Below are 27,417 nucleotides of genomic sequence, written 5' to 3'. Positions count from 1 at the left end.
GGGCGCTTCCAAGCATGCCTGAACCAGTGGAAACTTTCAGAGACAGACAGATGCGACTTCGGGGAAACACAGACAGCAGATCACCTGGTAGAGTACTGCACCGGATCCATCGCCTGGCGGGAGGATGGACTGCCCCCGTAGCCTCACCCCTGCTGCCAGGTCCTGGCTGAAGGACGCAGCCTTCACCGCATAGGACTCAAGTTGACAGATCGGAAAGACCACAAGCAAGAAGAAGACAGCAATCTTCTTGCTCCGTACATGAATATCAAAAGCCACGAAATGATGACCTCCCTTTGTTGTACCATCCCCCCCCCCCAAGGTGAAATTGCTCTTGTTCTCATCCATGCACGAGCGTATCAAGTCGCTGTATCTGACTCAAAACTCTCCCTTCTTCAAACATGTAAGCCGCAAAATATTATTCTTATTTTTTTTTTTTTTTAGGGAGTCTGTTTACCTGCGCCTTGGTCAACCCTCGATAACTGCCCAAACAACACCCTCACAGTTTTTATTCCAGACCCCATACTTACAAACTAATTCTTGATATACGAGCTATAACTTCATCATTTTCCCTACCCTGAGATATAGCCTGCAGGACATCGATGTCTTGTAGTTTATCAATTACTATTTTAGTGACCACTTTTTCCAACTTTTTTTTAATCATGTTTTCCTGTAGAATCGTAATGATTCTTTCGTTCCGCTTTTTGAGGTAGCCCACACCTTTCTCTTTTCTTATCAATTCTGTTTTCTCGGCTCTTCCCTGTCTTCCAGTATTTTTCCACTTTTATGAGATGCTTGGTCTCGACTTCGAGCTGCTATAGCTCCATATGCATGTTTTTCAGTGATTTCTTGTTGCTTTCAAGGGATTTCGTTTTCCTTTTGTCTTTTTGTTTCATGTGCCTCATTTGTACTGTTACTTGCGCTGGTTTCAGCTTGTACTCGTCTATTTTTTTTTCAGCGTTCTGAAGACGTGTGTTCATCCTTTCAAATTGTTTGTGGAGCTTTCCTCCAATTTTTCTGTGGAGTGAAGTCTTTTGTAGTCTACATTTTGCATCGCAATTTTCCAGCACTCCTGCTAACGCTCTCACTAACAGTAGCATCCCGCCCTCACGTAGGACCCTGTTTCCTGCTGTTCACATTTTGTTTTCTAACCACAGGGACGATTGCAGACCTAATTAGATTTCTAGTTTGATTATCTATATCACTATTCTACACAGTGTAGATCTGTAACTTTTGGCAAGTACACACACGAGGGTCACGAGATTGAGTTACCAAGTAAAATGTTATCGTTAGACGTCTATATCTAGAGTAGCCTTATAGTGAGACTTCCGCGCCCCATCGTTACATGATTTAGTTTCATTTATCCTTAGCTTAAAAAAAGAATGAATGATATGAAAGAGAGACATGTAAACAGCATAGTCGAGACAAGGTGATTTAGATCTTGGTCTAAGTCAATTTATACCCTCTTATCTATTAAAAAAAAAAGAAAAAGAACCTACATCATCACTAGCAGTTACTAGAGTTACATCTGCTATTCGGATCTAAAACTGCACACAGGTATCCTAATGTAGGATCTAGTGTTAGAGTAGGCTTGGCTATAAGGAGTTCAGATGCTTAGCTCACTACTACTACTAGTAGTCTAGACTGTCTATTTTTGATGGACTCACGGGGTGATGTGACAATAGTCAACAATGTTGATGAATTGTTCCTTTGTCATGTATTAACTGTAGAATGCAGGGACCAATAATAAATGAAAAAATAAGATAGATATGCTATTTTTAAACATGCGTGTATATAGCTACTGTGAGTAACTAAACAGGTTTTGTATGAAGTTTCTAATTCATCCATTTGCCAACGTTCTTTCTTTCTAAAGGTATGATGGAGAAAGAACCGCCTTGGGCATTATGAATTATGTTAAAAAAATGACAACATAAATAAAACCCCATTGTCATTAGTACTTTCAGAAATGTGCATGTAAAACTGTTTTGGCACACGACGGTCGTGCTGGTTCTAATAGGTTTACTATGCTATGCAAGCAGCACCCATTTTGACGATGGCGAAAGTTGCATTATCTTGGTTACGATACACAGTGTAAAGTTCGCAGAATATCTTTCAAATCTATCTTCTTTCACTTCTCTTGAGAAAGTCTCATATTTATTCATTCTCATCAAATTTGACCGATATAGTGTTCATCAATTGCAGATATGCATGTTTATATTCTATAAATAGAAATGAAGAGGCAAACAATTATTGACTGACAATTTCTCTTTGAGCAACATGATGTCGCTGGGCATTTGTAATCAATGTTAAATTTCATTTGCCCATTTTCGCGTTTTCTATGTCAGGCATGCATCCACAAAAACACAACGGAACAACAGAAGACAATTACCATCTAACGCGTGGAGCCATTCCATCAAGTCATCTCCCGGCCAAGCTTATATCTGTCTCTTCTTGTACACCCCCGCAAGCTCTCGTGGATCATACGTACCAGAAGAAAACAACAAGATGCATGCCTCTTTAATGCAACTGCAACTCTTCCAATAATATCAAGAAGAAGAAAGATGTCTTCTAAAGAGGTGCAGAGATCGAGAGAATGACGACGAGCCAGTTTGATCTCCGCAGAGTAAAAAAAAAAAAAAAAAAAAAAATCCAATGGAGCACATCCGAGATCACAACTATTACTTCACTACCGAAATGCTAGAAGAAAATTGCAAAATTATAGCTTGAAACGAGTACGGATGGAGTTGCGAGCAACAAAGAAAAGGGTATTTCTACGAGAAAAGAGCATTTTTTTTTCTGTTTGTTTTTTAGAGGGTAAAAGATGAATCCATGTTAACCCAAGTTCAATATGAATATCTGAAACAAAACTTCCATGAAAGGACACTAGTTCTCATCAAAAATGAGGTTAACTGTCTAAACAGAGACTCACATGGCTTCAGGTACTCTTACGAACTGAAGCAATTTGCAGTAACTTTGCACTTTTACAGTGCTCAAGCCTATGAATTTTTGCACCGGTTCCTCAACCTCCCTAATCCCGCTACCATACGTCGATGGTGTACAAGTATAGACTACAGACCTGGAATTTTGATGGATGTTGTGAAACACCTAAAGGAAATGGTTCATGAAACAAAGGCGCAAAACACTGCGTTCTAATGGTGGACGCAATGTCAATTAAGAAGGAGGTAGTATATGATTTTACGTCGTCAGGGTATGCTGGGTTCGTGGATTGCGGCAATTTCAAGCTTGCAGACGGAGATGAACGGGCTATTGTATTTATATAGCTGTTTAGGTCTTAAAATGCATTGGAAATTCCCAGTGGCGTATTTCATCACAAATCATCTGAGTTGGGCTATTCAGGCCGAAATAATCAAACAGCTTATTTGTGTTTTGACAGAGGCCGGATTTGATGTACATGGTGTGGTGGGTGATGGATCGTACGCAAACCAGGCTACATTTATTCCAGGTGCATTCATTCGGAGGACGAACCGACTTTTCGACTTCCTGAACTCGAAGTCATTCGTCAGCCATGGGCATAAAAGCCCTATGACAGTGAGGAACATTTCAGAAAGGAAGCAGTGGATGACAGAAACATCCCAATACATTCACGATTTTCGAGATGCATCGGGAGCAAAGCTCTGCTTTGGCAAACGCAAGACAGCATGAGTTGGATCACCGATAACCATCACGACAGTGCTTCAAATCTATTTCGGACTTCTCAACTGTAAGAATCCATTCAAATTTGGACTGACCTACTGTATGTCTCAGGACCACTAAGAGACATTTTTCTGTCGAATGAGAAGACGCAATGGAAGGAATAATAATCTTAACTGTATATATGCAATTCCAGTTGTCATTGAGGGCTATCCTGTTGAAGAGCGAAGTAAGATCAGCTGAAGAAACCAAATGCTATTTTGAACAGACGGTTAATGCCGTATTTCAAAGTTTGCCTTCGTCATCTTGCATTCTAGCTGCCAAAGATTTAAAGACGTTTGCAGATCTACTTGAGCACCCAAGTGAATACAATGACCATGTCCTGCATTATATGTCAGAATATGTCTCAAGGCGAGTGACAAAATCCTGCAAATGCAGACAGTGTTGTGCCGCTCTGCACAGAATGATGGATCAGCTCTCACTGTTGACTCCTTAACGATGAGGAAAAACAGAGGAAGCCTCATCAAGCCCAGAAGCGGCGTGTATGATATAATTCAGACCACGGACAAGCACCTACCTTGAGTATTATGAATTAGATATCTAGACTTTCGATGTCGAATTTTTTATACACTTCGTTTTGACGATATTTTCATTTAGTTATTGTAGAAGTCAGGGTATCACTCAGGAATATGAACTTATTTGTGTGTGTGTGTGTGTGTGTGTGTTTGGAGTGTTCTTATATTGTTCGTTTATAGACTTAAACATAACACATAGGCTTTATTTCTTGGTAGTAATCAATGCAGAAAATCAACATTAACTTTACATGTTAAATTACAATCAATATAAAGACCGAAGAACTTTACAGATCCAACCTATTCCATTAACGAACAACTTGCCCAGTAAAGTGTTGATTGTATTCCTGAAAACCATAAATTCTGTTTTAATAAAATTCAATGATTCTTTATTTGCCTTAGTCCGCCTAGATACTATACTGATTTCAGTATATTAATGGTTTTCAGTAAAACTTGAGGATTTGATTCGAGTAAAAGATACTGGCGTCGTCGGCAAAGAGTAGAAAATAGTGTTGCCATCGTAATATTTGTTTATTCTTCATGCCAAATGCATTGACGAGTAATAGGTCCTTCAGTAAAGTGTACAAGGTATTTTGAGATCTGAGACTACGATAGTTACGTCACATTGGTTATATTTCTCCAATATTCTGCTAGCGACACTAAAATTCCTTTTTTTTTTTTTTGGAATAACAAGTATAGACACTATGAAATAGTGAAAATGCTATGAATAATCGTACAAATATCTAAACAACAAGGAAAAGTAGAAATTACGCGGTGCGTAATATATGTCCCCGCCGGAAGTAGCATTTTGTAGCAAAATGTGCAATATAAGTCAACAATCAAGGTCAAAGGTCAAAGAAGTCAAAGGTCAAAATTCTGTGTAGAAGTTTTGAAGCCCTCACCTAGTGCCATCACATAAAGCAAACGGAATCGAAATCGGGTTAGAAATGGCGAAGGAGTAGCATTTTGTAGCAAAATGTACAAGCTAGGTCAAAAATCAAGGTCAAAGGTCAAAGGTCAACATTCTGTGTAGAAGTTTTGAAGCCCTCACCTAGTGCCATCACATAAAGCAAACGGAATCGAAATCGGGTTAGAAATGGCGAAGGAGTAGCATTTTGTAGCAACATGTACAATATAGGTCAAATATCAAGGTCAAAGGTCAAAGAAGTCAAAAGTCAAAATTCTGTGTAGAAGTTTTGAAGCCCTCACCTAGTGCCATCACATAAAGCAAACGGAATCGAAATCGGGTTAGAAATGGCGAAGGAGCAGCATTTTGTAGCAAAATGTACAATATAGGTCAAAGGTCAAGGTCAAAGGTCACGACTGAAATTCTGTGTAGAAGTTTCAAAGCTCCCATGTAGTGCTATCATTTTGATCACACACGGACGCACACACGGACGCACGGACGGACGCACAGACACACACACGTACGGAGCCCGTTTCATAGTCCCCTGCTCGAACTCGTTCGGCGGGGACAATAAAACACGTTACATTTCTCAAAAGCAAAATTTGTTAAGAAGAATAAAAATTACTCCAGATATGATATAAGGAGACATGACTTGAACGTAGACTGAATTGCATGTGAGGGTGCACTCCCTCTTGTTGCGAATTTTTGAGGCGTCATTTGTAAGCACGCGCATGGCGACTACTGGTACTTATTCTCTATATAAAATCTCTTTGCGTTAGAACCTCAAAAATAACTAATGTTAGGGTGCCTACGGAGGGCCGTCTAAGGTTAGATGTACTAGTTGTTAGAAGGGTCCTAACGTTACATTGTGACATTATATTATCGCACTAACGTTAGATCTGTAATATAGTTAGAGCTCAGTCTTGTCGCCTAAGCCTGTGAAAATTGTAGCCCGGAAGTCCTGTCACCGTCCTCAGGCCATCACGTCTCCACGTTCTGCTTTGACCATCCTCAGCCTTCCTCCTTTCCTCATCTTTAAAGGCAAAAATGCGGTCGGCACTCTTAGGGCAGGATCTTTGCCAGGAACAAAGTTCAACAAGAGTGAGTTTGGCTGGAGCAACGCTGACATCTTCCACAACTTCTTCAAGGAGCATTTCACCCCCTACGTCGACACAAGGAGGAACACGGATGAGCATGTGCTGCTTATCTACGATGGCCACAATTCTTATGTCCCAGTTCCTCTCATCAGATTTGCACGGGAGCACACCATAATCTTGTCTGTACTCCCTGCACACACAAGCCATTTCCTACAACCTCTTGATGTCGGCGTGTTCAGCCCAATGAAGTCGCACTATAACGCAGCCTGCAGTCGCTATCTTCGGGAGCACCCTGGAAGAGTGATCACCCGCTACAATCTGAGTGCCCTCACCGGAGAGGCCTACCTCCGGACTATGGCGAAAGGGAACCTCCAGGCTGGCTTCAAGAGAACAGGCATCTGCAATTTTCATCCAGAAGAGATCGATGCTGACGTCATATGTGGTCCGGCAAGTCTGGTAAACCCCATCAGTACTCAGGCGCAGCACGAAGATCAAGAGAGGGATGCCGCCCACTCCCATCCTTCCGGCAACGCAGGCCTTCCTTGCCGAGCGACGGCCATCCCCGCCAATTGCTGAGACATGAAAGAAAGGAAGTACAAGCACCAAGCAGCTGGAGTTGCTATAACGGAGACGAACATCTTCCTTAAAATCCTTCGTCTTAGCAGTGAAAATGCTGCTGAAAAACCACAGGATCACGACTGCGACTCTGAGTCACGACGTGCGGCATCGTCACCAACTCCAACTCCAACAACAACAACGCAATCACAAGTCCCTGGCCCATCAGGCTTCCATCACGACAAGCGAGACGCCCAGCGCAAACTTGTGTCTGAAGACGACGAAGATACAGATGATGCAGAGGACGAAGAATCTGAACCTTGCTGCGTTTGTAATCAGAAGGTACCCAAACAACTGAGAAACAACCGAATCATTTTCATCGTTGACTGGGTTCAGTGTGGCAGGTGCAGACACTGGGTTTATCTCAGATCGCGTATACTCCTTCGAGCACCGAAGGAGTATACACGTCCTTGCTGCAATAATGTGGAAAGAATCGCACACAGCTCTTAGTTTGTTATTTTGTTTTCAAGTTTTTCCACGTACTGCTTTGACCACCCTCATCGCAAGCAGAATGATTGTTATCAGAAATATTGATATTGCAGGAATCAATATCAGTATTGACGATTTTATGGTGTGACTACTCTTATTACAAAAACATTGTGTTTAAAGGATTTTCATTTTTTTTTTTTTTTGCAGCTGTTGTGATATAGTTGTATGACGATGTAAACCTGGAAAGGTATTGTATGTATTGTAAGGTATTGTATATATGTGTACATTTCATGTCATTTCATTTCATTTTATTTCATTTCCGGCCAAAGCATATTGACAATTGCATGTCAACAAATTAAGTGCAATGTAACTTGCGCATATCCAAATGATATGATACATAATCATATTGCCATTTTGTATCAACGCCTTCTCGGCAAAGATTCTACCGTGTCAAAGAAAATCATATTGATGATGATACAGAATTCCTATGGAAGTAACTCAAGAAAACTTTTTAATGTTTACTATTTTAATTTAGAATGATTTTCTGTCTGTCTGAGACTTGCAACTGAATTTCGAATAAAACGACTGACTGATTGAATGATCATGTTGGCTGATTGGTTGCTTGTTGTAGCTTGATGATATAATTAGTTGATTATTGACGTAAGTAAATATTCGTAATTAAGCTGTTAACGATAAAAAAAAAGAGGATTCAGGAGTGTTATAAAATTTGTAAACCTCCGGAGTAGAAAAACAACAACAAACAAAAACAAACAAAAACATAAGAAACACACAAATTAGAATCTGGTAGAAACTAGTAATCTAGAAAAAAAAATACCTTGATAAAGTCTAGTATTAAGATAATTATCTCCTGTTTGGAATCCTACATCTAACTTGGACAAGTAGATACATTATCATTAGAGGTCTTGATCTAGATCTACGGAAATATAGGTCTATGGCCTATCATCGTTCTGTCAGGAGCTTGCTATCCTAAACCCTGCCACCCAGCTCGCCACTGCACTGATGCGGCAAAAGGTGTAGACCATATTTATAGTATATAAGAAAATGCGCTAAAAAATAACACCAAAGAATCAGCAGAAACCTTGACCGGTCGACCTACATCTCATCTCAGCCACTAGTATCGGTGTGTTCTTGCTGACAAAGCAAGAGCTCAAATACTATTGCTCTCGATCGCCGCACCATCAAATCTTCAATCCGGCTGACAGTCCTGCGGGAGCTGGAATCAGAGCGAACTGACCTGGCAGGAGAGCAGCTGGCATGCTTTCTCCTTCTGTATCCTGATGAGTCAACCAGCCAGCCCGTGGCATTTCTTCAAGAAGCTGTTCGGGAAAAGGATGCAGAGATAAAGAAGGCGGTAAGCAAAATAAGGTAATGTCACACACATTATGTACACATCAAGTTCTTTTATGCATATTGGAAACAGTTTAAATGAACTGTCCTTCAATTGTACAAATGCCTTATATCTTTCTTTAATGATTATGAAAATTATTTGTGTTACAGAATGACAACTTGTTGAAGCCGCCAAGGAACAAAGCGGGTCAGGAGAAATCACTGCAAGCCTCGATGAAGCACTCCATGAAATGACCATTCATCGGCAGGCATATTATGGGAAAGCATTCCTTGGAAACCATGTACACAAATGCCTTCAGTTATGAACATAAAAAAAAAATACGTTGACTATCCAAAAAAAAATTTGGAATAAATATCATTTTATTTTTCATAAATGAAGCTATTATTTAACCAACTAACACGGCAAGTTACGCAATATAATCATTATGTACAAAAGTTCATGTTGTACTGTGGTTAGAGGATAAAGCATTTCTAATATCTTCCAGCCCAGCAATGACCGTAAACTGACCAAGAAGATATTGAAACCACAGCAAGAGTCTGTCATGGAGCTAGGGAGTTGATAGCCGAAGCCGAAAGAGTGGCCAAGTGATACGAATCTCTACTCCTCCTCTACAGCCTCTGTCACATCAGAGTTAAGACAAGCAGTTTCCTGAAGCAAGAGATAGATGAATTAGGTATCAAATTTTCACTTAAAAAAAAAAAAATCCGATCAGACCTGCCACGTAAATTAAATCATAAAAAATCAAATACTGGTGTCGTGAAATCATCTCATGATCTTCTACACTCCAGTGACAAGTATATGCAGTGTACGAAAGTAAAATCTGGTAACACAATGAAACTTGATAGTAGATAATTGAGATATTGGTTGGTCTTTAATATACTGCCCTTTCTGTATTCAATAATATCTAAGATCTTATAATTTTTTTTTCCATTTTTCTATTCTAACAGAGAATGATATCCAAGTATATATTGCGTTCTTCCGTGACAACTTTCAAAGTGAAACCATACCTCCAAAGCTTCACCTACTCGAGGACTGTGTTGTCCCATGGATGCGCAAAAGGGTTGCATCTCTTGGAGTGATGGGGGAGCAGGGCGGAGAGAGTGTTCACGCGCAGCTCAATAACAGCGAGCGTGATCTCCGAGGTTTCTCCAATGATCTTGACATCCTTCTCAGGAGCATCAAGGGACAGTGGCTGGCCTGCAATCAAGTGGCTTACGCAAAGGATGATTAGGTTTCACATTCAATAACTGTCTGGTGTCCTTAATTGTGTGCAGCAAAGTTTATTTGATCCAGTGCTAATGATACACATATTTGTGTCCTGAAATCATCTCTTCTATACTTCTTAGAAAGTTTTTTTTATATATATATATATCTCAATCTGGATTTTTTTGTTGCATAAGTTTACAATACGGAGTGTGTATCACTCTCCATTACCTTGATGTGCTGATAGGCTTTAAGTCAAGAACAATTAAGATGATGGTTGATAATTGTATTTTTTTTTTTATGTCATGACTGCTTCACGAGAAGGTAGTGCATTCTCAACGTGTTGAACAAATTCATCATGTTTTTTTTTGTTTTTCATTAAAAACAGTCCAAGATAATGATTTCTTGATTTGTAATGGAAAGTTATTCCATAAAGTGGGAGTTACAATTGCAGAAGTAAATGCTTGATTATCTTGTGTTACTTTTCAGTTCATGTGAGATTTGCAACAAAATGACATTCTGAGAACTTCTGCATAATGTCAGTGTTTGTGAGACTTTACTATAGCAGTGTTTTTGAGACTCAACTTTAAAGATTCAAAATAGAGCTTGAACAAGGTGCTTAATTTGTGCATTTTATCTTGTACTTTATGTAAAGCAGTTGGATATAGGGCCTTTATAACACATCAACATAAATCAACAGGATTTGATTGTCATTTAGTGTGCTGAGCAGCAGCCAGTTCAGATGTCTCACTGAGGGGTAATTTTCAGAACTTTGGGCAATGAATCGTAATTGAGGGTCAGGCATATAATAACTTTAACCAATGCAACTTACAGTACAGCCTACAATGTTCCTACCGTACAGTCATGACAGTACATGTCATATCTGCATTTAAACAAATGTTTAATTGGCACTATTCTGATCTACATACACGTGGTTCTGCATAAGGTTTGCTGATTTACAATCTTGATTAAGACTTAGTATAGTTACGTAACTAACAAGAATGAAACCGCAGTGCTGGTTTCGGATACGCCGAAGAAAAAGTTAATGAGTTGACTTGGGCCTTGGCCTAATTTGTAATACTATTCAATTGTGTAAGTCATTCTATTTTTATTCTAGTTTTGCCAGTTCTGTGATTCGGCCTACACGGAGGTTGTGTACCATGTACAAACCAGGTGGCTCAGCCTTGAAAAGGCGGTGAACCGCATTCTGCGTTTGTTCACTTCACTGCAAAGCTACTTCACATCAAGCAGTAAGTACTTTTAAGAAATGGAAAAATGAAAAAAAAAGAACAATCCACAACTTGGTTTTAGTAATTCTTCTGTATTCATTGCATGACTCCATAATCATTTTTTTTTTTTCATTTTCCACAAAGATTCCAGTGGAATATCTGCAGTCAAATTATGAAAGAATCATGAAAGTGGAACTCAAAGAGTACCACGGGTGAACAATTAGCACAAAATAAGTAGATTTAAAGAAGTTATCAAATGAGGTGGAAATTACAGTAATTAACAGTAATTAGAGATAACGTCAAGCCCTATAACCTATTAAATAGAGTCTGCCCAAGTTTTACTTAGTACAGTGAAAATGATATATTGAAAAATTGATTTTTTTTTTTTTATAAATGATATTTATTTCCACAGATGAGAGTCAGGCTTGTTTCAAGAGACTTCACAACTACTTCGTTGATCCCATGACAGAAGAGCATTTACTGTTCTTCTAGGCAGCACTGCCCATATTCGTGGACTTCAACTTGCTCCTGCAGCGACAAGATGCTTCAATCTTCTCTACAGGCAGGTGAGAAATCGGAAAATTAATCTTTTGAAAAAAAAAATATTAAGGAAATGTGTATCTTTCAATAAGTAACCTTTTTTTCAATATATCTGCGAGAGACTTGGGTAAATAGTGATCAATACTTCTTGAAACTAAATTCTCATTTTCTATGTCAAACATTTATTCATAATAATATTAGCAGTAAAAATCATATAACATCATTACAATCGCAACTTACCTAAAAACCAGACCGGAGTGATCGTACAAAAGGTAAGCGTATATCTGTATTGTGAGGTATCGATGAAGCTCCCATGTTATTAATGACATTCACGCTCGACTCGCACAGCTAGCTAATTTCGGCGCAGCAGGCGCCACGATCAAGAGTAGGCCTATAAGTTAGGTTGTGTGTGTGTGTCTTTGTTTGGGGGTTTGTATGGTACATGTTCTACATCTTTTGAATCCTACTACACTTCTAGTTTTTTCTTTCATTTCTTTTAATCATGTTTTGTTTTTGTTTTGTAAGCCTTATTTTTAACGTAAACCTAATATTAGATCTGTATATGGACATTACCCTATATACTGTAAGACTCTACTGTGCTCTACGCTTTCATTTCAAATCAAACTGTTTTTAAGAAGCACTGACATAACCTGCATCTTTCGTTTTTAAGATTCGAAAAGTTGTTTCAGTGTTTATAACATTAACAAAGAACGTTTGACAGTTAATATGACGAATAAGATGACATGCATGCCTAAATAATGGCCAGCATGAATGTGATCGAAATGTCATCAGAATATCTTTTGATAACTCTATTAAAGTGTAGACACTTATCATTAGCCATTAAATCCTTATTGTGGAGTAATCAATATTTGAGAAAGTGAGATTCCTTGCCCCAAAACGTAATTTTTATCTCCTAAATATCAAGATATGAGACAAAAGAAGTTACGATGCACGGGCCTATAGCTAATTCTTTTAACGTACATTATGATTACCTAATAGAAGAGGGCCTGTGCCCCAAAACTTCATAGTAATTGAATGACACCACTTGTATCTCTATGAGCCTTTATGCTGTGTATACATCGACAGGTGCCTCACGTGTTGCTTTGGACATGTTGCTTTGAAAATTATTTTGTGACAAATATATACACACATGTACAAATTCACAGTTAAAATGCAAGTCTACTTTCTAACTGCAACTATGGAATATCGAATATGAGTTACATAAGCAGTTAGAATCGTGTTACAAGAGTGCCAAATGTTATACCCACCGTTCTCTTCTTATTCACCACTTCCCTACCGAACATGCAGATGGCTACTCGAAAAGCCAGGACTAAGTGGAGTCTACCTGTGATCTCCACTGCGTGATTGACACGTACCTATCAATGCACGAACAGTACAAGCTGATGAGACGTGGTGGAAGAGTAAAAGATTTCCATGACTTTATCAGCAAGCAGTTGAGCCTACCGCCAGGTTCAACCGAAAACCTCATGGAAAATCTCCGGAGAGAGTATCGAGATGAAGTGCATGAGGAAAAGAAGAAGTCAGGTGTTGAAACGACGTCACCCAAACTCCGTGGCAGTGCGGACATCTTCCTCCAATATGAAGTGTATCTCGCACTGTTTTTTTTTTGTTTTTTTTTTTTTTCCAGCGGGTGGTTTGTATAGATTGTAACCCCTTTATACGTACAAAAGGATATCAATATTCGTCTGTTGAACATAGAAGGGCGTTATCGCAAATTTGTAGAATTGACTGACCGATATAGCGTTGTGCATGTTGATTTCCTCTGCATCATATCAGGATGTTAAATATCATGTTATTTTCATTTTAACTGGAAAGTTAGAAATTCTAATCATAATTGCAAATACTGTACCATAACATTTTGTAAAATTGCTTTTGAATCTATGCAGCTTTGGATAGATTATTGCTTTTTTTAAAACTCATTTGCTTTATTTTAAATTACACTCAAATGTTAAAATGCGATAGCGCCCTTTTGCCAGTATTTTCATATATTTTGTAGTGGAACGATATAAATGTACACACACACACACTATATATATATATATATATATATATATATATATATATATATAGATATATCTAACATCACATCGCATCCTGGTCGCTGATGAAGAATGCGATGACTAACCTGTTTGGTGTCTTGTTTCCAAATCATGCGCTTTCTTCGCCAGGATAAAGCGTTTTTAGATCTATTGCCATTTTAGGTTTTTATCACATACATATATATAAACGTCAATAAAGGGTTTTCTGGTGGGGTTTAGTACTATCTTCGTGAAATCTATTTTCTCACAAATATATACAGGCTGTACTGCTGAAATATTGATTGCCTAGTGGAAAATTGCAAAATCACTTTTATACCTTTATTTATCGGTGCGCATCTACATGGTCAGCTTCATGTTAACAAGATTTAACTGAATATAATAAACAAGCTTGCAACCTCCATGTAGATAATAACATCAACAAAACTGAAGAATACTCGCGAAAAATGGTGTTGTATTGTTCACCAGTAGTCCTCATAAGGTTTTTTATTTCGTTCGCACTCAGCATGGATGGAATATTTGTCCATTAAAAAACAAAAGAACAATACATGGATATTACAAGGCTCTCGTGTATGATACAGTAACACTGATGAAAGCAACAGAATGATATCTCAGAATTCTCTCAGCTGCTGCTGAAGAGTATGGGATACCCGGAGCCACCTTGCACGACAAGCTGCTTGGCCTGACTCCAGTCAGCACCACGCCAGGACCATAAACTGTGCTGACTCCAGATGAAGAGGGGCAGATTGTCTCTTGGCTCATTGATTCCTCCCGAAGGGGTTTTTGAAAAAAAAAAAAAAAAAAAAAACAGAGGTGAAGTTTTTAATGTAAGGATAATTTCCCCTTCAAGACAAAGTCTTCTAAATATATGCAATTAAACGTTAGTAGTGTTCAAACAATTATCTTTAACCTAAAATGAATCAATGAGCTGTTATATACAGGGTGCCCCCCCCCCCCCCCTGCTCAATAATCATGCACCGTTCTATGGAGCAAACACCTGGGGAAGGGGTTGGACCAAGATTTTTCAGCGTTTACTAAAATGTAATAACATCCAAATGAGGGGTATACAAACATACATAACAGCTTACTGCCGACCCCAAAGAAAGTGGTTAGCAAAGGAAACTACAAACCCACAAACCCATCGGGAATAAATGTCCGTCACCCCCCCCCCCCCCCACACAATCTCAAAGACACCGGGAATAGTTGCCTGTCTCCGCCCAGTCTCTGCGACATCGGGAATAGGTGTCCGTCAGCCCCCAGTCTCTGCGACATCGAAAATAGATACCCGTGACGGCCCAGTCTCTGTGACATTGGGAACAGATGTCCGTCACCCCAAGTCTCTGTGGCATCGGAAAACAGATTTTCCATGCCCCACGTTCTTTCCGACGACAGGGCATGAATCCCAGGAGAATGAACATTTTTCGCCTTCAATAAACTCTTACAATTGCCGCGAGTGATTTACAACCCGAAGAGGGCAGCCATCAGATATGATGCGATATCAAGCGATGAATATTTTCGCCAGATAACAGAGAAGAGGCGCAAGGTAGAAGAGGAGGCGGGAAACAAGACGAGGGGAAAGGAGAGGGAAGGAAGGAAAACCAAGAAAAAAAACAGAGCCAGAACAAAAGAAAAGAAATCAGGAGAGAAACAGAAAATGGCAAGTTAGTGTCGATGGTTTGAAGTTGTGCTTCCAACTTTGAGGATTGATTTTGTATGTGTGTGTGTGTGTGTGTGTTTTCAATTGCCCCTGATAAAACGGACTAATTTTGTTCATTATTGTCCTGATGAATTCATTTATTGACTAATTCATTAATTTATTTATGCAAGATAATTATATACATATGTGACTTTATTTCATACGTCAAGGATAAATTTTGAAGCATCTTCCCTTTAATGACCGACACACATGACACAGCACATTGCAAATGAAACTCAAGAGCAAACGGTATTTAGCAAAGTTTTAAAAATACATTCATGCCTCTGTTGGTTAATAAGCATATTGTTGTTTTGTTGCCGATCATTAAGTAGCATAAATATTATTATTGTTTATTACTGCATAATCCATCACTTGATTTTCAATTAGGCATTCAACTTTGGTGGTATTAAACATACATACTCTATGTAGATACTTTTAATTCCAAGGTGGTCAACACAGTGTGAATAACACAGAATTATTTTCTCTTTTTTAATCATTTCCTTTGTTGTAGGATAACAGGAGATTACAACTTTCCCTATGGCTTATGTCACTCTGAACCAGTGTGATTCATTTTAAAAGGATAACCCTTTCCCTTAGTATAATACTGCAAAACACTGACCTCCCAAGAAATGTAAAGATTCCCCTTATCTTTTAAAAAGCTATAATTATTTTTCAAGTGAACGATTACAAAATAATGAACAAAGATTTTGCAACCATGCATTCAAACCATATCCAACCAAACTGAACACTATTCAGCTGTGTGATGTGCAAATTTCAAACAAAATTAGCTCCGGACTTTTTGAGTTATTATTTAACCTCCAAGCGTTTAGATATGTTTACATATTAATATTATGTATGTAGAATTGATATTATATTTTCGTGTTCAAAATTTCCACCAAAAGAAGAGTTTAACTGCGTTTTTTTTTTTTTTTTTTGATATATCTATAATCATTTAACAGGATATGACAGATCCATACTTATAACGTAAAAAAAAATCAATAATTTTCCCAAGGTGCCTAAAGTAATCGAGTATTCAGGGTCGAGGAGATGGCTTACGAGGCTTAGATGACAGATTTACTACAAGCAAGGTTGCAAGGATAGATAATACGTGTATCACCTTTTAAAGCTAGCTTTAAAGAAATATATGTTAACTCAATATATTTAGTATTATAATGTATAATAATTTGATATGATTTTGTTTATGTTTAGGTTTGAAATCGCTAGTACTATTGTACTGATATACTGAAGAATAATATATATCATAAATGGCCTCAACACAAACATTTAAGTCACCTATTGCACTCGCACAGCACTCACTCACATCTCTTTCCCTATCAAGCATACTTTTGTAACGTACAATAACAAAAAAAAAAAAAAACCTGTACTTTCAGTGAGAGGCAAACCAGAGTTATATTTCCCAATGAGGCCATCAGCCCAGTCAAGCTATGTTATGCTGACGGTCTCCTGCTTCCCTATGTACTGCCTTATTTGTATTATATGTAACAATCAATGTTTTACAAAGATTTCTGTTATGCATGTAGAATCAACTGCACTTTTGTTTTGTACATTGTATTGCTCTTTTGTCATTTGGTTATGTTTGGTTTGAATTTGTCACATTGATGTTATTCATTTTTTATTTGATTTGATTGAGAAGCAAAATAAAATACGAACGAACGAATGGTGATTCAGGTAACAAACTATTTTAAGACGTCATGGAAGCTATGTTTTTATCAGTATCACCAATAGGCTATAGCTGCACTGCAAAGTTTTTAATAACTTTATTTGGAAACATTTTTGAATAATATATCCACCAATTAACACAATCTATATTTTACATGGAAATTGTATATACCTAAGCCATAAATGTGCAATGTATTGGGTATTTTGTTGAATATTGTATGTATAGGACATTAGGTATATTCTATAATTTGGATTAATAGTTTTTGTAAATTCTCTTCTATGAAAAGCTCGTGAGAAGCGTACTTCCCCACAGCCATGGTCAGGTATATAGTAAAATATTCAATAAAGTGGAATTTATAGCATCTACATCTATTTAAAAAAAAAAATACCTTGCTTTAACATTTAAGTTACAATCTTTCCATTCTATCTCAGAGAAACAAGTTTCAGTGAAGATGAATTCCCTCAGAACGACGTACAGCAGGCTGATCAGGCCCGCTAAAGGGAAAAGCGGAGACGGAACGGCTGAGACTTTGCTCACTACTAGAAACAAACATGGAATTCCTGAGGAACCACATCAAGCAGACCCGTGGGTATATTAAGATGATAAAAACCAGGACTTTACTATTTCTATAATGAGATTGCATGTGAAAACACTTCAGATTATCCGTGTTTTATCATTTTGAATTTTTATATATAAAAAAAGAATAATATGTGACCGTGCACCTCAAAACGAACATAAAGTCGCACACACTGATTTTGCGTGAGGACTGAAAATAAGTGAAATGGGTCAACCTAGCCGAACATGACTTTTTCATATTTTCTGAAAGAGCGGGTCTTCTTTTACATTATGCTAAAATTTGGTGTCATAAAACGGGCAGGAAAGTGTGTTTTTTTAAGCAGTTTATCTCGAACATTTTTGGTAGAATAGTGTGATTAGGTGTGCCTTTAGAATCCCTTTTTCATTTCTGAAAAACCTTGTCCACACTCTTCACTTTCAACTCTCGAAAGGATAGTGCTACTGCTTTGAAAGTTGGCATTAATCATGGACGGAATGTGTTAATGAGGCATGCTTAATTTCAGTTTAATCTGATAATCCCTTCATTGTTGTTACTCTGGTGGTTTACTTCCTGTTTTTTTTTTTTTTTGTCCCATTCATCGCACAGCCAGCACGGTTTGGTAACGATTAAGCGCTTGAATAGACACTGTACTTCAGAGCCTCTTTTCTCAGTTCAGACTTTTCCTGAGTTTGTGCTTTCTTTCCCATCTTTAGATAGGTTAGGAGAGTCCATTTGATTTGAGTTATACATCATTTTAAAGCTTAAAGTCTGCTCTTTCAGAATATGGTTTTACCTAAAAAAATAAAAAAAATAAAAAATATCTCACCCTTATCTATCGGGATCAATGTGACCCGGAAAGAACATTTTGACCTACTTAGGTCGTTAAGGATAAACCATCTAAGATGGATAATTACAGAATGAAATTATATTTCAATTATGCATATTAGCTATAAAAGACAAGAAGATTGATCTCAATTACTTATTTTTCAACATCTGTAGTGTTTGTACATATTTGAAAGCTTGCTTTTCAATTAGGGAAGGGCAGTTATAAAATGAATAATGGTTAATCAACGGCAATACTTGAACAGGCATGTTTCTTTTCTTACGTCATGATCAAAAGTGACTTTTTTTTTGTAGCATTGGAATATCAAGCAGCGAGAAAACAAACTTGTGCAGTAGCAGTGTGGTATGCAAGTTGTAATGTTGTACACGTGTTGACCATGTCTGATTTGCATGCTTGTCTCTATTTAGAAATCGACTTGCAACCAGCTGCTCAAAAAACACAGGTTTGTGCAGTAGCAGTGTGGTATGCAAGTTGTAGTGTTGTACATGTGTTGACCATGTCTAATTTGCATGCTTGTCTCTATTTAGAAATCGACTTGCAACCAGCTGCTCAAAAAACACAATTTGTTGAGAAAACATGTGACAGTTTTCCTGCAAGGAGAATTTTTTGCAGCATGCTATCGATGCAAAGCCCTCTTGTGCGTCCAACACTTTGAGAGCAAAAAGTATATCAACAAGCCAAGATGCAATTCCGCAAAATGTCATACAGGTCTAGAATGTCAAGAAATTACCGAAGTTGACAGAGCATCTCTAAAGCAGAAGTATTATGAGCTGGCAACCTACAACTACAAAGAAAGTGGTTGGCCCAGCACATGAATGTCACCAAATTAAGATCTAATGGTGGAAAGACTAGCAATCGCATCACATACTTGCTTCCAGATGTTGATGGGAAGTTGAAACCTATGTGCAAAACGATGTTTCAAAATACAGACCGACAGATTCGCTTTGTTGTAGGCAGGAAGCTTAGAAGCCATGGTCTCATTGGTTGCGGAAAAGGGGTGGCTGCCAAAATCCTACACCACTGAAGCGGGAGCGCATAGTTGAGCATCTTAAACCATTCCCCTGTGTAGATTCGCACTACAGCAGATCAAGTACAAAGTGCAAATACTTGTCCAGTAACCTGACCAAAAAAAACAACAAAACAAAACAAAACAAAACATAAAACACGATGTTTGACTTGCAAAACTCCGGAGTAAGCTCTTACTCACTGTATATCATGGTAATGAAAAAACAGAAAATCAAGGTCCACAGCCCCCCCCCCCAGAAAAAAAAAAACAAAACAAAACATACAAACAAATTTGGTCTCTGCGAAGCGTACGAAAAAGCTGGGGAGTCAGAAAAGGTAAGCTTGAGGAAAAGATATGAACAGCAAAGAACTGATATAACTGCATTCAGGCAAAAGAAGGAAGAGTGCAAGAGAAATGTCATGTCTAATGCCTCTAGTGTTAGTGCTGTATTTGACTTGCAGCAGAACATCTACTTGCCAAAGTCAAATCGGGGTGAGCTGTTTTACAAACGTATAGGCTTCCTTGCTATAGTTTTACTGTTTATGACCTAGCATCACACGATGGGATATGCTATCTGTGCAATGAGAGCATTACAAAGTGAGAGGCATGTGAGATATCTTCATATGTGTAAGATATTCTTTCTCGATGTGATGGCGATGGCGTTGAAAGTGTTGACCTCTTTTCTGATAGATGGGCGGGACAAAATAAGAACTCTATCGTAGCTGGAATGTTTTAGGGAATCCTATCACAATCCAAAAGTGTACAGAAAATCACCCTACATTTTTTTGACACCAATCATAGCCAGTCAGAAGGGGACAACATGCATTCGGCCATTGAATGCAGACATTGAATGCAGAGTGCCCAAAAGGGAAGAAATCTTCCATCCTTGCCAGCTTGCTCTAGCCATCACTGAAGCAAGGCGTGATCCTAGACCTTACGAGGTCAAGCACATCCAGACTAGTATTGTCACGGACTGGAAATCTTACAGCACAGCTTTTGGTATCTTTAAGCACAGACACTGTGATGAGGAGTGTGGGTTGGACTGGACACAGTTCAGGCAGATATGCCAGGAGAAAAAGAGGGTCATACAGTTCAAAACATCACACAGTGCTGAGACATTCCGAGCTATCACTCTTGGGAAGACCAGGGAACTGAGATCATCTCAAACTACATTAACTTCCCTCTCACAGTTACCGACTTCTCTGTACATGGCACGACCCAGACTATCAGCAGTGAAGTACAAGGGCCTGTAGTCAATCAAAGTGATGACAATGGAGCTCCGCGGAATCAATGCTAGCTTTGCGATCTACAGTGTAACGAGAATGAATGGATTTGTATGCCCTGCAAATGCATCAATCAACGAGAATAGACCAGCTTCCAATGGAATTGAAGAAAGTCCAACATGCCGTCGAAGCTCTATTTGTCATCCCCCGTAGTGATGCCTTCACTACAACGTCGCATCTTCCCCAATCATTTCAGCACAGGTCAAACATTCCCAAACATCTTCACTACACCCGCCAACTACATCACGGCCTCGGCATCGTCACCCAGTGTCAGCCCAAAATCTACCATCACATAACATCTACTATCTCAACGAACAATAACCAGCTTCATCATATCAACCACCGAATCCTTCCACTCATTTTTATACTGATGAAAATTCATTGTAATAATTACATTTTGTTTGTACGTTTTATCTCAAGACCTGAATAAACATGTTTTAATAAAATGAAATGTAAATATTTATTTATTTATTTTTATTTTTTTTTTTTGGGACGAGCTGAGCATGTGTACGTAGACAGAAAAGGCTTCCACAGCATCAATGTGCAACTCATCTGTGATGCTGGATTCCTAATATCGAATGTGTCTGCTCGTTGGCCTGGGAGTGTTCGTGAAAGTAGACTACTGAGAGTGATTTTTCGTTTCCTTCTACAATTTTGAGATAAAAACATGATCTCATTTCATAAGAGATGATGAGATAACTTTTCCTGTTATTCAATTATGAAATTTGTGAATATGTACATTCAGTGGTACACGTTTCTTGAAATGTTTTATTGCAGTTGATGTTCTTTTTTATGTTAGAGCACATTTTGATGCATATCAAGCTATGTGTCATTCTCAGAATAAGAGGATATTGAGTTACATGAACCTGACATTTCACACTGTTTACTACTATGCATCATTCGATCAAGGATCTAAGCTGAGATAAAGATTCAAAATTATTTGCGTCCAATCTCTTTACCCAGTTTCCAAATGCTTCACATTATCCACAAAATCAAATACATAGAATCACAACTGAGGTCATGACTTTCAAAACAAAAATCTAATTTTCATAAGTGGTAAAATATAATCTTATACTTAAAACATTCTTCTCATTTTCATATAGAACAGCAGCATTGCCCACAATTTTGAGACAGGAAGATTGAATGGCATCCTCTTTATAAGGGACTCCGGCTATACTCTCCATCACTGGCTGCTATAAACTCCCTTCCCGAATCCCACGTCAGAGGCACAGAAACGTTACGACACGTAATGTCCGATGATATTTCATGTCAAACAAAATGTTTTCCACAGAAATTGTTATGTTAGACATGCAGTTTGCTTTGCCTAGAAGGGTGATTTTTTCCCCACACATTTTCATACCTCAGACAACTGTAAAATAATGCAGATTTTGGATTGAGAAGAGAAGCAAGGTTTGTCTACTCTTGTAAACTATTACACAATTCATGAGCAGTAATGTTAATTTATTTAGCTATTTTTTTTTTTTTACAAAATCAGATTTCAAATTCAATCTAAAGAGAAGATTTGCCTTCTCTTGTAAACCATTACACAATTCCTGTTTAATAATGTTAATTCAATTTGGGTTTTTTTATCAGATCTCTAATTTAATCTAAAGAGAAGCAAGATTTGCCTACTCTTGTAAACTATTATACCATTCCTGTTTAATGTTTATTTATTTAAAAAAAAATCAGATTTGTAATTTATGTCATCAGGACTGGTTAATGTTACGGTAATATGAATTATGTTAAGGAATGCACGAATTTTCATTTGCCTCGTGCAAGTATGACGTATGCATTATCCTTGTGCCTCGAATATGGAAGCCTATCAAACGTAATAACGGTAATCGTTATGTTGTCATATCTTCGTTTTTGTTTTTTTTTGTATTCGTTAATCTGTTCATTACTTTCATCAATGTATAACAGTGTGTATGATGTATGTATTTTCGATATTTTTTTATTTCATTATTTTTTTTTTTTTTTTGGTCATACCTGTACACACGTAGATTGTAGATAAGGGCAGCAGCGGCAGATCCAAGATTTTGTGAGGGTGCCCATTATTCAGAAAATTTTGTAAGAAATACTTGGACATGGTTACCCGTCAATTATCTAAAAATTTGCTCCTAGGGGTTCAAGGTCCAGGCCTAAGAGACATATTCCTGTCCAAAAAAAATAATAAAATAAAATAATACAAATAAAATAAATAAATAAATGAATGAATAAATTAAAGTACCCCTCCCTGGTGCCATGTCAGTGCCCTTGCCTGCAAAAACTGTCCATTTTCATTTTCGTAAAAAAGAAATGAATGAACATAATCTTTAAAAATATATATTATGCACAAACTTTCTTTATTTTAACTTAAAAAAATTAAAGGAACATTCTTTTTTCTCAGATTAAGGTGTTCTGTATTATCCACTGTTGTTAACATAAAGTGACGATTTTTGCTTATTTATTCATTTATTTTTTTTTCTCTCATATGAAGGTGTTTTTATTTATAATCCAGTGTTCTAAAGTGTTAATAGTGACACTGAGGATTGAGTAGTTTTTTTTTCTCTCTGTTGTTGTGTATGTATGAATGTATTTTTTTTTTAGTTTAGATATATATATATATATATATATATATATATGATTTTATGTACAGTTTGTGAATATGTTCATTGTAGACAACTTTGTATTTTGAAGCACTGTGATTTTTATCTATAGTTTGAAAACTGAATCTATTTCAGCCTCTGGGCTTCCATTTTCTGTTTTTATGTAAAATCCAATTTCTGAAGCTTTCATGTTATTAGTGCTTGTCAAAAAACACGGCTGATTTGGTTTTCAATTTTATTATGAATATGAATATAATGTATCAAGATGTTTCATCACGATCAAGACATGCAAAGAAATATATTCCAGGGTGAATATTGTAATTGCAATAAGCTGTCACAGCTTTCCTTAAGGCTAGCATTTGGACAATTTCGAAAATAACACAAATGTTGCAGGGAAAAATCACAATCAGAATGAAAAAGTTTTTTTTTTTCCTTCAGCCACGTGTCTAAGTAGGTGAAAGGCTACAATTACTCTCAAGCACAGCAGTGTTCACCATTGAAAAGACTTTTGTATATTAAGACCCCGTCGTTAGTGATGTTATTAGTATTATCAGAATCATCCATATCATCATTTCTATTACTGACATCATGCCATATGTGTGTGCAAGATTTTACAAAATACGATTGTTACTTAAATATTTTTGGAAGATACTTTTTTTTTAAGAATGGATTTTGTGGTGGTAATTTACTCTACTACATCGCATTATCTTGAGAGCAATATCTTGAATAACAGTGGTAACTGGTATTTGTGCCTTGTTACATTCATTGCATCTTTTACTATTTTATTCTCAAAAATTATGTATCAACAGTTTTTGTACATGGAAGTAATTGAATAAAAAAAAATGTTGGAGTTGGCCTCATTTGAATGTCAATGTACATTTTGGTACAGGATGTTCTGTACGTATAATTGTGTACTATCTATTCAACTAAATTTCATGTCTATTCCAACTAAATGTGTGTTATACAAAGTACAGGGTTTCTGCGCTGAACTAAAATGGAGTCCATTGTACTTTGAAGTCACTGTATCTATGTTAAAGTGACTATAGTTAATGATTCATGAACTTTCACTTAATATTCATGTAATGGGCATCTATTTTTCCCAAAGGTTACAGATGTGCAAGTTATTTGAAAATGGTTACATTTGTTAGATGTTTTCTTTTTTTATCATGACAGGTAAACATGCCAAACTTAGTGAAATACTGCTCAGCAGCTTTTTGTTTACGTTTGCAAATGATTTGCAAAATCCTACAAGTGTTAGTTAGCAACCCTTGCCCACATCTGTATTACATGGATGAGGTTTCATATTTGAAAAACATATAAGCAAATTGTTAACACAGATATTGTAATATTTACAGATCACATCACATCATTGTGAGAGATTTTTTTTTTTTTAAGTACAGTGAAACACATTTGCAAATAAAAACTGTGCTTCCTCAACAGTAAAAATGCATCTTTCGATAAACATGTATAGATCAAACAATATCCTGTCACTGAACATGTTTAACTCTTAATGCATGCCCTATATATGCACTCCTGATAAGTATGTGTACATGGCAGTATAGAAACCCACATACTGAGCAAATTTACGAAACGTCACTCCAATTCAAGAGTGTCTCATTACAAAATCCATATATCTTCTGCAAATATTAATCCTACTTGTGTCACACACGTAATTGAAATCAATTTCATAGAGCATATGATATAAAAAGGTGAGCCCGGATCCTTTCGAAATCTTGAAATGCTGTTATCTCGGAATCCATCGCGCGCTCGCGTTTCACATGCCCTTTCGTAATGCTCGCGACGATATATTTCATATACGAGTTTCTATCTGTCCCATTTTCATTACAAATACAGCACATTCAATTCCCAAGAATGGTAGCAGAGGTGAGGGAGACTCAGGCGAGATTCTATGAGATCGCAGGATTTCCTCAAGTGACCAGTGCAGTAGATTGCACCCACATTCGTATACACGGCGTGCAGCTTGGACGAGCAGCAGAGCATGTGTACAATGTGTACGTAAACAGAAAAGGCTGCCACAGCATCAACGTGCAGCTCATCTGTGATGCTGGATTCCTGATAACGAATGTTTCTGCTCGTTGGCCTGAGAGTACTCATGAAAGTTAAGTACTGAGAGAGAGTTTTCTTTTTTCTTCTACAATTTTGAGATAAAAACATGATCTCTTTTCACAAGAGATGATCAGATATACTTTTCCTATTATTCAAATTATTATGAAGTTTGTAAATATGTACATTCATTGGTACACGTTTCCTGAAATGATGTTTTATTGCACTAGATGTTCTTTTGTTAATGTTTAATAGTGCACATTTTGATGTATATTCAGTTGTATGTCATTCTCAGAATAAGAGGATTTTGAGTTATATGTACCTGACATTTTACACTGTTTACCATGCACCATTCGATCAAGGATTTAAGCTGAGATAAAAATTCAAAATGATTCACTTTTAATGTCTTTACCCAGTTTCTGAATGCGTCACATTATCCACAAAATCAAATACATAGAACCACAAATAAGATCATGACTCTCAAAAATTGACATTCTTCTCATTCTCATGTAGAGGAGTAGCATTGCCCATAATTCTGAGACAGGAAGATTGAATGGCATTCTTTTGGGGGACTCCGGCTATACTCTCCATCACTGGCTGCTAACTCCCTTCACGAATCCCACGTCAGAGGCATAGGGACGTTATGACACGTAATGTCTGATGACATTTCATGTCAAACAAAATATTTTCAACCGAAATTGTCATGTTAGATATGAAGTTTGATTTGTCAAAAGAGTATTTTTTCACACATTTCTATGATACGTCAAAATTATATATACTGCGACAACTGTAACACAATGCAGATTTTTGGATTGAAAAGAGAATCAAAATTTGCCTACTTTTGTTAACTATTACATTATTCCTGTTTAATGTTTATTTATGTCGTTATTTTTTTTTCTCACGAAATCAGATTTCTTATTTAATCTAAAGAGAAGCCAGATTTGCCTTCTCTTGTAAACTATTACACATTCCTGTTTAATAATGATTATTTATTTTTATTATTGTTATTACTTTTTTTTTTCTTTTACAAAACCAGATTTGTAATATATCAGGGCTGGTTAATGTTACTGTAATATGAATTATGACAAGGAATGCACAAATTCTCATTAGCTTAATGCTGGTCACATAGCTGCACACGAGTTGCAATTGAACAGATCAACGGTCAGTTAAAGAACCGCTTTCGTTGCCTCTTGGCTACGGACTTCATGACACACAAAAAAGGGCAGAGTAAATCATTATGGCTTGCTGCATCCTCCACAATGTCGCAAAGACTGGATGTACCTAACGCCCCTTCCCGCACTGTGATGAGAGATACCATTGTGGACAATTCTATCACGTGTTACATGTACCCGTATAAGTCTTCAGAGGTTAGCATTTCTCAGGTGTTTAAGGCAGTGAAATCACATAATGAAATTCAAAATAAAAATTCCAAGCACATCCCAGTTGGCTATAAATACCGTGTCTGGTCACGAATGAAAAAAAAAACTAAAAAAAAAAAACTAAAAAAAACAAAAAACACGGAATTGTAGCTTCCAGCAGCCTGGCGTCGCTCTCACAAAGACGGAGACCTTCCTGAAAATTCTTCATATCAGCGGAGAAGACAGCCGCGATGGTCCGACAGAATGCAATGTCGAGGAAACGTATAAGACACGACTCTCCGGTGGCTGCAGACCGCCTGGTGTTACACCAGTAGTTACCAGGAAGAACATATACGTCAAGAAAGGCAAGAAAATGGAGGCGCACGCGACATGGAATCGAAAATTCCCGGCAAATTGGGCATGAAGACAGGCAAAAGTCAGAAAGGCTAGGAAGACGTCTAACGAAGACTTCACACGAAAAAGAAGATGACGCCGAATGTAGAGGTGACTCATCAGCCCCCTGTCGTGTTTGCAAAACAAACATCCCAAAGCAGGTAGACAGAAGTAGAGTATATTTGGGTTATATGCGACAGGTGCAGCCACTGGGTACATTTGAGGTACTGCTGCAGATGGGTCCGGACACCTCAGTCGTTTCTCTGTCCTTGCGGCGACGAGTAA

General features: G+C 37.5%; 1 pseudogene; it reads left to right on the top strand.

The window, feature by feature from the left end:
* Positions 1-2,590: 2,590 nt before the first annotated feature.
* On the top strand, positions 2,591-27,417 carry LOC140235795 (uncharacterized; annotated as a pseudogene).

The sequence above is a fragment of the Diadema setosum genome, chromosome 12, assembly GCF_964275005.1.
Source record: "Diadema setosum chromosome 12, eeDiaSeto1, whole genome shotgun sequence".
NCBI classification, from domain to species: Eukaryota; Metazoa; Echinodermata; class Echinoidea; order Diadematoida; family Diadematidae; genus Diadema; species Diadema setosum.
Note: the sequence above shows the minus strand (reverse complement) of the source record. Positions and strands in the feature narration are given on the sequence as shown.